The sequence below is a fragment of the Osmerus eperlanus genome, chromosome 14 (genome assembly GCF_963692335.1).
Source record: "Osmerus eperlanus chromosome 14, fOsmEpe2.1, whole genome shotgun sequence".
Classification (NCBI taxonomy): Eukaryota; Metazoa; Chordata; class Actinopteri; order Osmeriformes; family Osmeridae; genus Osmerus; species Osmerus eperlanus.
Window position 1 is genome coordinate 1881428 of NC_085031.1, and position 14428 is coordinate 1895855.

The following is a 14428-nucleotide window of genomic DNA, read 5'->3' on the forward strand; positions in this document are numbered from 1 at the left end:
GCACCTCTTCAGTGTGTCTGCCCTGTAGTCGCCTGAATAGGAGAGCCTCTCGCTGGTTCTCCTCCAATGTCTCCATCTTCCGGAGCATAACCTGTAATGTGTCTGTCATTAAAGACAAGTAAAATATAGCTGCAAGCAGCGATGCGGGTTCCTCCGCAAAATGGCAAAATATTATAAACATGTACACTGCAGAAGATCGAGAGTTGGACAACAAGGGAGCAAAACTACTTCATGTTTGGCCAACAACAGGCTGAATGGGGATTTGAACTCATGAGCATAAGGTTACAAGTCAGTCTCTCTACCATCTCTGCTACACACCAACTGTTGAGATTGTATGAATAGAAAGGGCAGAGTATTAGCTTTGGTCAGCTTTTGGACAAAGGTTAAGAAACGGTTGACATTTCAAGGTGAAATTGCATGAAATTGTGCATCGTATTTCAGAATGATGTCATCCTGTTTAACTAAACAGATAATCAAAATTATGACAGGCCAAAAGATAATGGCTGGATTCCAACCAACTACCTTATACTTTACAGGTCACCATGCCAGCCCATTGAGCTATTCTCAGTGTTGAATATTGTCATGTTCAGTTACTGTATAAAAAAGTAAGCTGTTTCTCCTGTGGTAAGTGTTGTTAGATTCAGCCTAAGTTGAAACTGCTTGTACATTTCCTATAAAAACGGGATGACTGGGTTGCTGCTGTAAAGAATAACTTTCTCATGGCACTCCAAACAACAGGTCGTTTGGAGTGCCATAACTTGTCATGGAAGGGAATTTTAAATCATGCCTAGCATCAGTGGGGATGTGTCCTGGCTTAGGTTACTGAAATGAATTTGTGCAACAGGCAAGGGATCCACCTGAACAATCAATTGACTTCATTAGAGAAAACCATTAGAGTTATCTCTACCATGCGTAGACTACAAGTAGCTAGCTACTGTGGTGAACCTGGCTTGTTTTGCAGTGGTTTACACAGTCTCGCTAAACAGATGATCAGAGTGTTGTGATGGGCTCAAATAAACACGCATTGCTATGTTTTTACAACCGGAGGATTGATCGGAAGACTAGAAACCGTTTTGCCAGAATAAAAAATTAAAAACTATGCTTCTGACTGGTTTTGAACATACAACCATTTGCTTACCAGCCAATTGAGCCATTCCCAGACATGGATTACACAAAACTGGATAATAAAAAAAGCTGTTTCTCCAATGGCGAGCATTGTCAGATTTGGTCGAAGTTCAAACATCTGTAATTCAGTCATATTTCGACATATCAAAGTGAAACTTTGCATGGTACTTCAGGGGCATCTCACCTTAAAGCCTATTAAGTTTGAACCATCCTTCAAAAATACATTTGATTTAGTGACACAAACATATTGAGGCAATGTGTACATTTACATAAATACACCCATTTCAGCCATTTTGTACTTGATTCAATTGCCTTAAGTAACGTTTTTAAATACGTCAATGATACATATCTGTACCAAATTTCAAGTCAATTTCACCTTTGGTTCAAGAGAAGAGGAATTTTGAAGGTTTTCCCAAATTATCACAGTACTTGAAAATCCATCATGGCGGACCTTATGGGTCCTTGAGGCTTTTTTGTTCCTCATGAAAAATGAGGCATGCACACCAAGTTTCAGAAGAATTGGAGCAATGGGGTGGAAATGCCATCACTTTGAAAATCGGACTTTTGGGCGTGGCCTGTGGCGCCCCCTATGGTCCGATGTGGCCCATATTTGGTGTGGGGGTACCCACTTGGATGTAGTATCAATGTGCCAAATTAGAACATTTATGACTAGGGACTTTTTGAGATATTGGGGCGCAAGGAGAAGAAAAATAATAATAAGAATACCAACAATAACAATATGTTCCCTCCTACCGGAGGAACCTAACAAGTTTACAAGAGTTAGCATGATTGGCATACACTGTGGTTCTTCTAGATTAGCTGTAACATTGATGTAAATAACAAATGTTACCTTGAATGGTTGTATACAAAGCATATATTTTTTTGAGTGTCTTATATTTGCACTTGCCTGGCTGCCAGCTGTTTTCCTGGGCCCCCAATTGGTTCACCTCCACCAGACCAGAGTTGACATCTAGGGGTATGGAATCTGGTGATGCAAAAGTTTTAAGTCATGCTTTTGCTTCAAAACATAGCCTTTAGGTTGCCATGGCTCATACAATTATTGTCACTGTTTTAAACGGTCATTCATTACTTTACCATCATTTCCCAGGGACACAGTGCTAGGCCGTGTGACGGTGGTAGGATAATCTGTACAGAAATGAAAATGGAATGTAGTTTATGTACATAGTTATCAGGGTTCTAAATTAACATTTTTGATCACCAGCCAAGTTGGCTGGTAACTTTCTAAAGTTACCAGCCAATCAGAATTTCCACTAGCCAAATTCTTTCCGGTGAAAATAAGAACAATGAGTTTCACTGAATGCATTTGATCATTTTATTAACATTGTTGGCATGAAAAACACAGAAAATTAAGTAAAATGAAGCACAGAAGTACGATGCAAGAGTATGTGAAATCACCAACACGTGACTAAGTAAGGACACGATTTATTGTAAATGGCTAAAACGTCCATTCGCGTCATGATGAGATTGACTCCTGCCCATGCATTTACAGTAACGTTTTGTCCTAAGCAGGCATTAATTAAACTGACCTAATATACTCTTTATTAAGAACAGTGTATTTACATTACACTAGACTGTGTCAGTAAGCAACATACTTTTTCTTATGCGTAGACTACATGCGGCAATCCTTACAAAACATGACAACATTTTCATTGTCAAACACAAGCCATTCCCGACCCGTCAGCCATTTGGCATTACATTTTCTTTTCTTCGTTTCTCTAGTGCTATCAATATCCTCATCCCCGGCCTCGTTCCTCTTCTCGCCCCCAGAAGTTTGTCCTAACCACCGCCGCATTAAGTTAACTTTTTACTTTACTTTACTACTCTAGCTAGCTCTTATTACCTCCTATGATCCACTATGCTTCGTTTGACTTCTTCCTTGTGTTTTCTGGTGGACGCTCCGTTCGTTTCCACGGTTTCTCGCGCCTGTTTCACTTCAACTGCGCGCAGCCAATGGGCGTATAAAACGTTATCACGTAGCATTACGGCACAGTGTTCATGGGAAACTTAGGAAGTACTGCCAGGGAGATAAATGACCGAGAACCATGCCGAGAACAGAGCCTTATGTATCATTCATCTAATGCCTCATGTATCACCGGCCAAACTGGCTAGTGAGTTTTTATTAACACCTGTTAATTTAGAACCCTGATAGTTATAGCATATTGATATAAAAGGAATAGCATTGCACATATGTGATCGTTCGAAAGCAGGGCCCCACATCGTAGCGTCGCACATGTGTGATTCTGAACATTCCAACCGACTGTTTTCCGATAGACAAAAACTATATGACAAACGCTATAGTATGGCTTCAAAATTTACAATTAGTAGGCTAACAAGTAACACTAGCAGGTAGTAGCATTGCTACGAGTATTATGCTAGGTTGCTAGGTAACGGAAGCTAATCAAAGCTACCTAGCTGCCGTTTTGGAAAAATAACTGGTGGAAGCGTCGGAAATATTTAGAACTCACGCATCTAAAGGTTAAAACAAATAAACTTATCCAAAAACAGATGTCATGTACAAATTGGAAAAATTAGTGACATGATACTTTTATAGACGCCATTGCTGTGCATGCCATGACCGACTGTGATTAAAACCTGATCAGCCACGCTAGCTCCACAGTCTTTGAAAATTCCGGGCTAAATAAACTATTTTGGGACAAGGTTTTTTAACAGTTCTGAACGTTTATTTTCACTGATTCTTTTGTGGGTGATTTGTGAGACGCTAAACTTTGATAACATGTAGGCCCTATGCATTTTCAGTATTTCAACATAACTTTCTGGAGGGTTTAAGCTCTACTGTACTGTAGCTAGCGAAATCCTAACGTAAACAATGTGAATCTGATAGCACATTAACAGGCTAAATGGCCTAAATTTCAAACATATACGTATTAGCATGCCCCATCCAATTTCTGAAAATATGTTTATATATTTAAACTATTTCTGTAAAGAAACTCACTTTTGAAGTAGCTAATTTCCAGTTGAAATCCAATGCGTACAAGACGGTGTTGAACCCCTGCAAAATCTCTTCTGAAACCACAGTTTCAGCGATGCGTTTAAATGGGCATGCGCAAAGTTGTTGCTCAGGGGCAGACTGAGGGGCAGGTTTGCTAAGGAAGAATTGTAATATTCTGTGATGACTTGTCTTTGGAAATGAAAGTCTTAAGAGTTGCTTACCTTTTGGTCACATTTAACAATTTTGTATCACAAAAATTATTGGAGCACAAATTTGCATTGTGTGTCATACAGCTTTGGTGTGCTATACAAAGAATGTTTGCTTAATCATGTTACACATCACACATTGATTGCTTTTGTACATGTTTATAGTAAAGAATGAAAGACTAAATTATATTCCAAATTCAGTCTTTTATTTATTAAAGCTATGTTTCTGCATATGAGAAAATTGATGACCAATGACATGCTGGGGCTGAGCTGCACATGAATTACATGCATTGTCTACATTTATACGTGCTGGGTGCAACATTTAATATTGTGTGTGATTGAAATTCATGTAGACTATGGCTACATTGCAAAAGTGTCAGAACTGAGAGCAGTCCAGTGTGATCTCTCCATCTCTAGATAAACCACTACATTGCACTCGAGATCCGTTGTCCTGCGACCAAAGAGCGACTTAACCGCATTTAACCCATGGTACCAAAATTAATGTATCCAGCCGACCAAGGTACAACGTCACGGCAACGTTGTCCACGGGACCAAAAAATAACGTAACCAGCCGACCAAGGTACGACGTCGCGGCAACGTTGTCCACGGGTCTAAAAATAAGGTAACCAGCCGACCAAGGTACAACGTTGCGGCAACGTTGTCCAGGGGACCAAAAAATAACGTAACCAGCCGACCAAGGTACGACGTCGCGGCAACGTCCACGGGTTTAAAAATAACGTAACCAGCCGACCAAGGTACGACGTCGTGGCAACGTTGTCCATGGGACCAACTGGCAACATTCCCTTTATAACGTTGCTACGACGTTGCCAGAAGGTAACGTCGCGGGTTACCAACTGAGCACTTACTGGCAACGTTGCCGCAACGTCATGTGTTAGCTGGGCAGTCTCTCACTCAGGTGATTGGTACGTTTACTTGACCATGAGAAACCCGATTACTAGCAATTGTCGGTTTATGCCAATAATACGATTACTCCGTTTACATGTGTAATTAGTTATGCGATTACTCAATAAACGCGTCTACATGATTCTTTTTTATTAATCGTTGTATGCTCCACGGACAAAACTTGCACCATCATCCTTCTGCAACAAAGTGTCGCCGTGTCTTCCTGTATCGGCGCTACTGCTGTATGTTTCATTCCATCAACACATTGAATCCTACTAAGAAAGCCGAGTAAACGCACTCAATGCACACATCTGCTACTGCTGTTACTATCCCAACTATAATTTCAGCTGATAAGACTATAATATTCTTTTTATAACTAGCTAGCCTAGGCCTACTTCTTCTTCTGTTTAACAGTTCAGCTTTCAGCTTCTCCCGCATTGTATTTCAGCTCTTAGCGTTGTTAGATGATGCAGTTCAGTTTCCACACTGCCTCTTTTGTGTGACTCACACATTTCTTGACATTCATTTCAGCTTGCGGGTATTTTCTCATTTCTGTATTTTCTGCAATTTAAGAAAAATAATTTCATCTTTCAGCATTCCAACGCATTTTCAGCAGGAAATGCCTTTCTAGTTGTTGGAATGCTGCTTCAGCATTCCAAGTATTGTTCTTTGAATCTTTATTCAACTTCTTATTCTATTTCTTCCGTGGCACATTTCAGCGCCTTCAAATCTTCAGCTATTAAAACCGTTCAGCTATCAAAAAATTCAGCTGTTTCAGGCCATTCCTGTTATGACTTTTCAGCTTTGTAGCTCTTATGCTTGAATTAATATAAATCAATATTCATAATATTTTTAACATGGGTTTCCAATGGAGTTTTCTTTCAAATCCTCTCAAACGTCTTTAAACTTCTTCAACTTCCAAATCCTTCTTCTTCCTCAATCTTTCACCATTTAAACTTTAAAATGTAGACAAAACCCTCAACTATTTTTAAATAATTCAGCTTTTTGATATCTATTCAACTTTTTTCAATATCACTGATTATGTTTCATGACTTTTTCAAGCCGTTTCTGAGATTTACATGGGTGTGTACGTGAAACCCTAGAGTGCAGACTGAAACGCTTAGAGTGGAGGGCAGCTTCGGATGTCGTTGAAAAAATATTTCTAGTTTGCCAGCATTGCCACAATTTTCGCTCTTCATGCTTCATTTTTGGATCAATAGATAGCTAATTTTGTGCTGGTCGTAGACAGTTGTCTGTTGAATCCAACAGACGTACACATTTGTTGAGAGCCCCACGAAAGCGAGACAAAGTCCAACTCTCACCCCATAGAGACCAATGCAAATCTGGTGACAAAATCGTCAGAGAAAGCAAAAAGAACAAGATTTTGAAACTGCCGGTAGAGTCGTATTTCTGACCGCACAGAAATATAAAGGACATCTCTGGTTTCGGCAGAGTCTTGGGTCTCGGAAAATATCCGTATTTTTTGGATTGGACGTATAGTTTTGCGTCTAGGTCAACTTGTTTGAGGTGTGGATGCTAGGTAAATGTTTGTTTTTCTCTCTGCCTAGCTCGTTAGCCATCACAGCTGCGCCATCACCGTGGCAACCAAACAAACACGCACCAGGAAAGCAAAAGGAACACGTTTTCGAAACTGCAGGTAGAGTTGTATTTCTGACTGCACAGACATATAAAGAATATCTCTGGTTTAGGCAGAGTCTTGGGTCTCGGAAAATATCCTTATTTTTTGGATTGGACGTACAGTTTTGCGTCTCGGTTAACTTGTGTGAGGTGTGGATTCTAGCTACATTTCGGTTATTCTCTCGTATAATCGAGCTAGCGCGATGGCTCTCCATAACTAAAAACGGTTCGACTTTTTTTCCACAATCGACCAAATTGGCCAAACAAGGTATGTACATTGAGCTTAAAGTGTACATAATCTAGCTAGATCGTTTTTATTTTAGCAAGTTTTACAGAAATCTGCCAAAATCGAGGCTCAAGACTGTCATAGCTGACCGTCACGAACAGCCAAAAACCGGGGCTGGGGCATGTGTTTGCTGCAGCTGGCGTTAATCCTACGAACAAACGCTTCGTAACTGGAAAGTTTTTACTTTTAATTGACGATATTGAACACAGATGTTAAGTAAATTGTCTTTACTCTAAATATCTTCTCCGTTTTCAATTTGAAACAGTAAATCTAACACAGTAGGAATTCTCCCACGACATCCGCTCGCTCTGCTTTGAATAACAAATATGTTCTCAGTCCACCATACATTAGACGAGCTAATTTTCGAGCACTTTCGATACAAGATACAGGCCATGTTAGAGTTGAATTGTGTGGGCAATGTAGAACAGCAGACAGATTTGAAATATGATCTTTTGTTATGGCCATTCTAGTGACACTACGACTGTCATCATACGGCGAAACAAGGTCACATAGCTAGCTACGTTTTTCCAGACATAATATTCGTTACCTAGCTACAAACAAATGCTTCGTAACTGAAGAGTATTTACTTTTTATTGGCGATATTGACAACAGAGGTTAAGGAACTTGTCTTTAATCAAAAAATGGTCTCCGTTTTCAATTTGAAGCAGTAGATATGGCTTACTGTAGAAAGTCTCCCATGGAATCCTCTCTCTAGCTTAGCTTTGGCTACAGATGGACGACAATCACTATGCATGCATTATTCACGCCTACGGTGTTAATACAGTCTGTAAAAATACCACTTTGACACACTTGCAAGATGATCCGCTGGTTAGATGTAGCATGATCTTATTTACTACCCACAATAGTTCAACTTTTTTTGCAGCAGCATTTTAATCAGTTAGCTCCAGGTCCTCTCTAAAATACATTTCAGACCAATTTGAAACCTGAGCAAATGACTTTCTACAAAATTTTCAAATTCTTCTGAATTATTTCTCTTTTTGCATTGTTCTTCTCTTTTCTGTAGTTTTATGCCTTTGTCCAGCTCCTGCCCCTTTCAAAAATACCTTTCGGGCGCTTTGAAGCTTCAGCCTATAACTTTCTACAAAACTTTCACTATTTTCAGCTTTTTTAGCATGGTCAGAGGTGATTTTTTTTGTATTACCTGATTAGTGGAGTCACAAGACAGAGTTTGACAGTATTTCAACCTAATACAATTTACAAGAGGTGACTGCAGGTGCTGCTAATATCTCTTTTACTACTATTGCTAATGGAACTGTTTTATTCTACTACGCCACTGAGTGCGTTTACTTGACCATGAGAAACCAATTGTCGGTTCATGCCATACGATTACTCTGTTTACATGTGTAATTAGTTATGCGATTACTCAATAAGCGCGTCTACATGATTATTTTTATTAATCGTTGTATGACTAGCTAGCTTAGGCCTACTTCTTCTTCTGTTTAACAGTTCAGCTTTCAGCTTCTCCCACATTGTATTTCAGCTCTTAGCGTTGTTAGATGATGCAGTTCAGTTTCCACACTGCCTCTTGTGTGACTCACACATTTCTTGACATTCATTTCAGCTTGCAGGTATTTTCTCATTTCTGTATTTTCTGCAATTTAAGAAAAATAATTTCATTTTTCAGCATTCCAACGCATTTTCAGCAGGAAATGCCTTTCTAGTTCAACTTCTTATTCTATTTCTTCCGTGGCACGTTTCAGTGCCTTCAAATCTTCAGCTATTAAAACCGTTCAGCTATCAAAAAATTCAGCAGTTTCAGGCCATTCCATGACTTTTCAGCTTGTACCTCTTATGCTTGAATTAATATAAATCAATATTCATAATATTTTTAACATTGGTTTCCAATGGAGTTTTCTTTCAAATCCTCTTAAACTTCTTCAACTTCCAAATCCTTCTTCTTCCTCAATCTTTCAGCTAGAGCCATCATTTAAATTTTAAAATGTTGACAAAACCCTAAACTATTTTTAAATAATTCAGCTTTTTTATATCTATTCAACTTTTTTCAATATCACTGATTATGTTTCTTGACTTTTTCAAGCCGTTTCTGAGATTTACATGGGTGTGTACGTGAAACCCTAGAGTGCAGACTGAAACGCTTAGAGTGGAGGGCAGCTTCGGATGTTGTTGAAAAAATATTTCTAGTTTGCCAGCATTGCCACAATTTTCGCTCTTCATGCTTCGTTTTTGGATCAATAGATAGCTAATTTTGTGTTGGTCGTAGACAGTTGTCTGTTGAATCCAACAGACGTACACATTTGTTCAGAGCCCCACGAAAGCGAGACAAAGTCAAACTCTCGCCCCATAGAGACCAATGAAAATCTGGTGACAAAATCGTCAGAGAAAGCAAAAAGAACTAGAGGGTACAATTTCTGGGGAAATTGTAGGGTGTGCTTGCTTGCGTCGGTTGCACAGGGGTCCGTTTTTGAATGACATTTTTACAACTGATATTTCTGTATATGTTATATAAAAATGCATACTTATTATTTATAAAGATTACATAGATTTAAAAGCATATTTTTTTTGCTGCTCATTTACAACTGAAAATACGAGTGAAGTGTAGAATGAAATAGATGTCTTCTCATTTCCCCTGCAAGAGGCAGCCTCATCGTTGAATCAAAACTAATAAATTTGGCAGACCGTTGTAAAAATTGACCTAATCTCTATGATTTAAACGTCATTTTAAGTTTTTCCCTTCTCATGATATTTTCAGGCATTTAGCCTACTCATTGCATTCATTCATTAATAAAGAACCCCCTTTGAAGATTATTCTACGACGTTACCCGGCAGTAGAAGATGGAATCGCGATTCAAACAGTACCATCTGCTAACTGAAAATATGCCCCCAAAAACGTAAATAAGCTTGACATTTATTTAGTGGAAAATCGCTCATTTATAAAAAGCTCACTGGTAGCGATCATTGTCAGTAACAACGCAAAATGCGATATAGCCCTGTGTGGAGAAGCTGCCCCGGTAAATTCTACTACTACGGTACAGTACTAGACTACTGCTGTGTTCGTCTTGGTAGCGATTGCGTTGGTTGAATTGGATTTAACGTTCCGTTGTACGGTTTAAGCTGAAATTAATTATTTTCATGAACAGATTGACAACGTTTAGGCTGTGGCAATGAAGTTCAGGTTAGTAGTTAGACTTTTGATTTAAGTAAGGGGAGTGCCGAACATGTTCTGTCGCCGTTTGACTTCCTAAACAGCTGTGTAAGTTAGATGTTTTTGTCGTGTGTCTCGCGTAAGCTACAGCGTTGCAGTAAGCTACACTGGTTTGAAACCACAGGTAATGGTAATTTCACCAACAAATCATTTACTAATGTCAGAATAAATCCTACAACGAAAATGTATATGTGAGGAATGTTTATTTTAACGATTGAAAACAGATAACGCTACATCATAGACCACTGTAGTATGTGTTGCCCGGGCAACACAGGCTAATGTCATGATGCTAATACTTCAGTGAAATAGTAGACTACTGTTTCCGAAAGTAGATGTACTTCCTTAATAATATCAGCTTATACTGTACATTACACATCACAATTGTGTGTCATATCACAAAGTAAAATGAGTAAATAGTTATCACCCTGGCCTCTTTGCTTGTGGCGTTTCTGCAGCTGCCTTGCAGTAAAGCTATAGTTAGCCTAGCTATCCCCCAAGTTAACAGATGCGAAACGAATGTTCTGCCAAAGGTAGTCACGCGTGTTTTCGTGACGTTAGTAACGTCAGTGACTGTGGCTAGCAAATTAGCCACCGTTAGCTTCACTTTTCGCCACAAAAACTTAACTTCAGCCTAAACCATGCAACGGAACGTAAATTCCAATAGAAGCAACTCAATCGCTACCAAGACGAAACTTTTGACACCTACGTTGTCTATGTAGGCCAAATATTGACGGAGTTTTAGGGGGGCAAAAAGAAATAAAAATAATAATAATAATAATATATATGTGAGAGAACAAAGGTTGTGCTCTCGCCGAAGGCTTGAGCACACCCAACAAGATTTTGAAACTGCCGGTAGAGTCGTATTTCTGACCGCACAGAAATATAAAGGACATCTCTGGTTTCGGCAGAGTCTTGGGTCTCGGAAAATATCCTTATTTTTTGGATTGGACGTATAGTTTTGCGTCTAGGTCAACTTGTTTGAGGTGTGGATGCTAGGTAAATGTTCATTTTTCTCTCTGCCTAGCTCGTTAGCCATCACAGCTGCGCCATCACCGTGGCAACCAAACAAACACGCACCAGGAAAGCAAAAGGAACACGTTTTCGAAACTGCAGGTAGAGTCGTATTTCTGACTGCACAGACATAAAGAATATCTCTGGTTTAGGCAGAGTCTTGGGTCTCGGAAAATATCCTTATTTTTTGGATTGGACGTATAGTTTTGCGTCTAGGTTAACTTGTTTGAGGTGTGGATTCTAGCTACATTTAGGTTATTCTCTGCCCTCAGCGCGTTAGCAATCATGGCTGCACCATCACAGTGGCAACGACAGACACGCACCACTCAGTCTCTCGCAGGTGATTGGTATTAGCTGATTAGTGGAGTCACAAGACAGAGCTATTCAGTCAACTCGTCTCATTAAAAGACAGTGGAAGCTCGCCCTGTCCCCCTTCGCTGTCTTTACGCCGGAAGCCCTAAATGGTCTGCGAACGCAGCCACCCCCCGATTGCGTACAGTGTATTAGCCTATACTTTCGCGATGTCCACCACAACGGCTCCCAGACCAACACAACACCCTATCGATCTTCTCCCTTTTATATACCTCTCGACACTCCCTTCCACAGGTGCAGCCACTTGCTTAATTGTCAGCGCAGCGCTTGACCGCTCCCCTAACTACCCCCATCATTCACTACACTATTTAAGCTCTTAGCTTTGTTAGATGATGCAGTTCAGCTTCCACACTGCCTCTTGAAATTCTACTATTTCTTCGATTGCTTCACAACGTTCAAACGTATTCTCCCGCATTGTATTTAAGCATTTAGCTTTGTTAGATTATGCAGTTTAGCTTCCACACTGCCTCTTTTGTGTGACTCACACATTTTTGAAATTCATTTAAGCTTTCAGCTTGCGGGTATTTTCTAATTCTGTAGCCTATTTTCAGCAATTTAAAAACAAATAATTCATCTTTCAGCATTCCAACGCATTTTCTGCAGGAAATGCACTTTCTAGTTATTATTATTATTTTCCCACCCCTAAGGATCAGTCAATATTTGGACTACATAGAAAACGGCAGTGTCAAAATGTTCGTCTTGGTCTCGATTGCGTTGCTTCTATTGGGATTTACGTTCCGTTGCACGGTTTAGGCTGAATGTAAGTTTTTGTGGCAAAAAGTGCCTTGTGTCAACAAAGGGTACTCAGTGCTAGCCTACGTCACAACGTCAGCACACGTTAGCAACGACGCATGGATACAAGGTGCATAGATGTGCTGTTGCACAGCGAGTATTGTGCCGTGGTGTACTAACAGCATTATACATGTACATTTAAGCAAATCAAGACTTGCATGTACAGTAAGTAATGTAACATTAAATAATGTATTAAACTCAAGCTTGTGTGGTGCGTCGCTGGCTTCAGTGCCACAGCCTAAACTTTGTCAAAAGAAACGTTCTCATTTCCGGTGCTTTCAAACATTCCCGTCACTCAGTGAAGTTTGGCTAGCCACCGCAACTAGCTTGCTCGTAGCAAACCTCTTTTGAATTAGCCAATTCTCCCTAAATAGATGTCAAGCTTATTTACGTTTTTGGGGGCATATTTTCAGTTGGCAGATGGTACTGTTTGAATCGCGATTCCATCAGAAATACTGCCGTTGACAGTGTTATTACAGTCGTTTGTTTCAAAGTTTTTTTTTTTTATGAATTACGCAATATGAGTAGGCTAAATGCTTGAAAAATGTCACTAGAAGAGAAAAACTTAAGGGGACGGACCCACCTGCAACCGACGCAAGCAAGCACACCCTACAATTTCCCCAGAAATTGTACCCTCTCTAGTTGTGATTTGTGAGCGCTCTCGAGGCTCATAGACGGAGACCGCAGGTCGGCCGGATGTAGAGTGTATTAATATGCTTTGTTTCCTGACGACAGTATATCAAAGGAAAACATAGTATGTAATATATATATATAGTTACTAGTTGGAGGCAACGGGGGACGGGTTGTGTCCATCCTTATTCTATAAATATAACTTATTTTAGAGTTCTCTTCCCCTGGAACAGATTTCATGTTCCAACCGAGGGGGGCTGTCGCTGTCTTGGTGTGTGGGGCTGCATCAAATACCCCTTTTTTGCTCTGTTAAATTGCTGCACCAGTCCACACTTGACCGGTGGGGATCTCATTCTATTATGACTGTAACTGTTAGCTGCTCCTGGCATTCTCTAATCCCTGCTCTCCTCTCTCTGTCCCCCCCACACACATCCCTTGTGGTGTGTGGGGTTTGAGTTGTCAGCACCTGCCTGGTCGTCGGTCGGCCAACGCTGGACCTGGTTGCGAGTCTCCCGGTCCTGTCCTTCCTTGAGGGTTCCTTCCTTGGTTGAGGGGCAGTTCTATGGGCGTATGTAAAGCCCTCTGTGACATGCTTGCGTGTAAAAAGGGCTAAACAAATAAATTTGATTTGATTTATATTGTCTCCTGACGAGAGTTTATCAAAGGAAAACATAGTATGTAATATATATATATACTACCGTTCAAAAGTTTGGGGTCACTTAAAAATGTCCTTATTTTTCAAAGGAAAGCACTGTTTTTTTCAATTAAAATAACGTTAAATTAATCAAAAATACAATATACATTGTTAATGTGGTAAATGACTATTCTAAGTGGAAAACGTCTGGTTTTTAATGAAATATCTACATAGGTGTATAGAGGCCCATTTCCAGCAACTATTACTGTATGTGTTCGAATGGTACATTGTGTTTGCTAATTGCCTTAGAAGACTAATGGATGATTAGAAGGATTAGAATTAGAATGCCAAAGGTCTGCAATGTTGTAATTGCTGCAAATGAAGCATTATTTGACGAAAGCAAAGTTTGAAGAACAAAATTTATATTTCAAATAAAAATAATTATTTCTAATAATAATAATTAACCTTGTAAATGTCTTGACTATATTTTCTATTCATTTTGAAAGTTATTTGATAAATAAAAGTGTGATTTTCCATGGAAACTCACACTCACAAAGTTTGGGTGACCCCAAACTTTTGAACGGTAGTGTATATATGTCTCCTGACGAGAGTTTATCAAAGGACGACAGCTGAGGGCAGTGCGGGAGCACATTTGTTGCCCAGAGAGTGAGTTAAA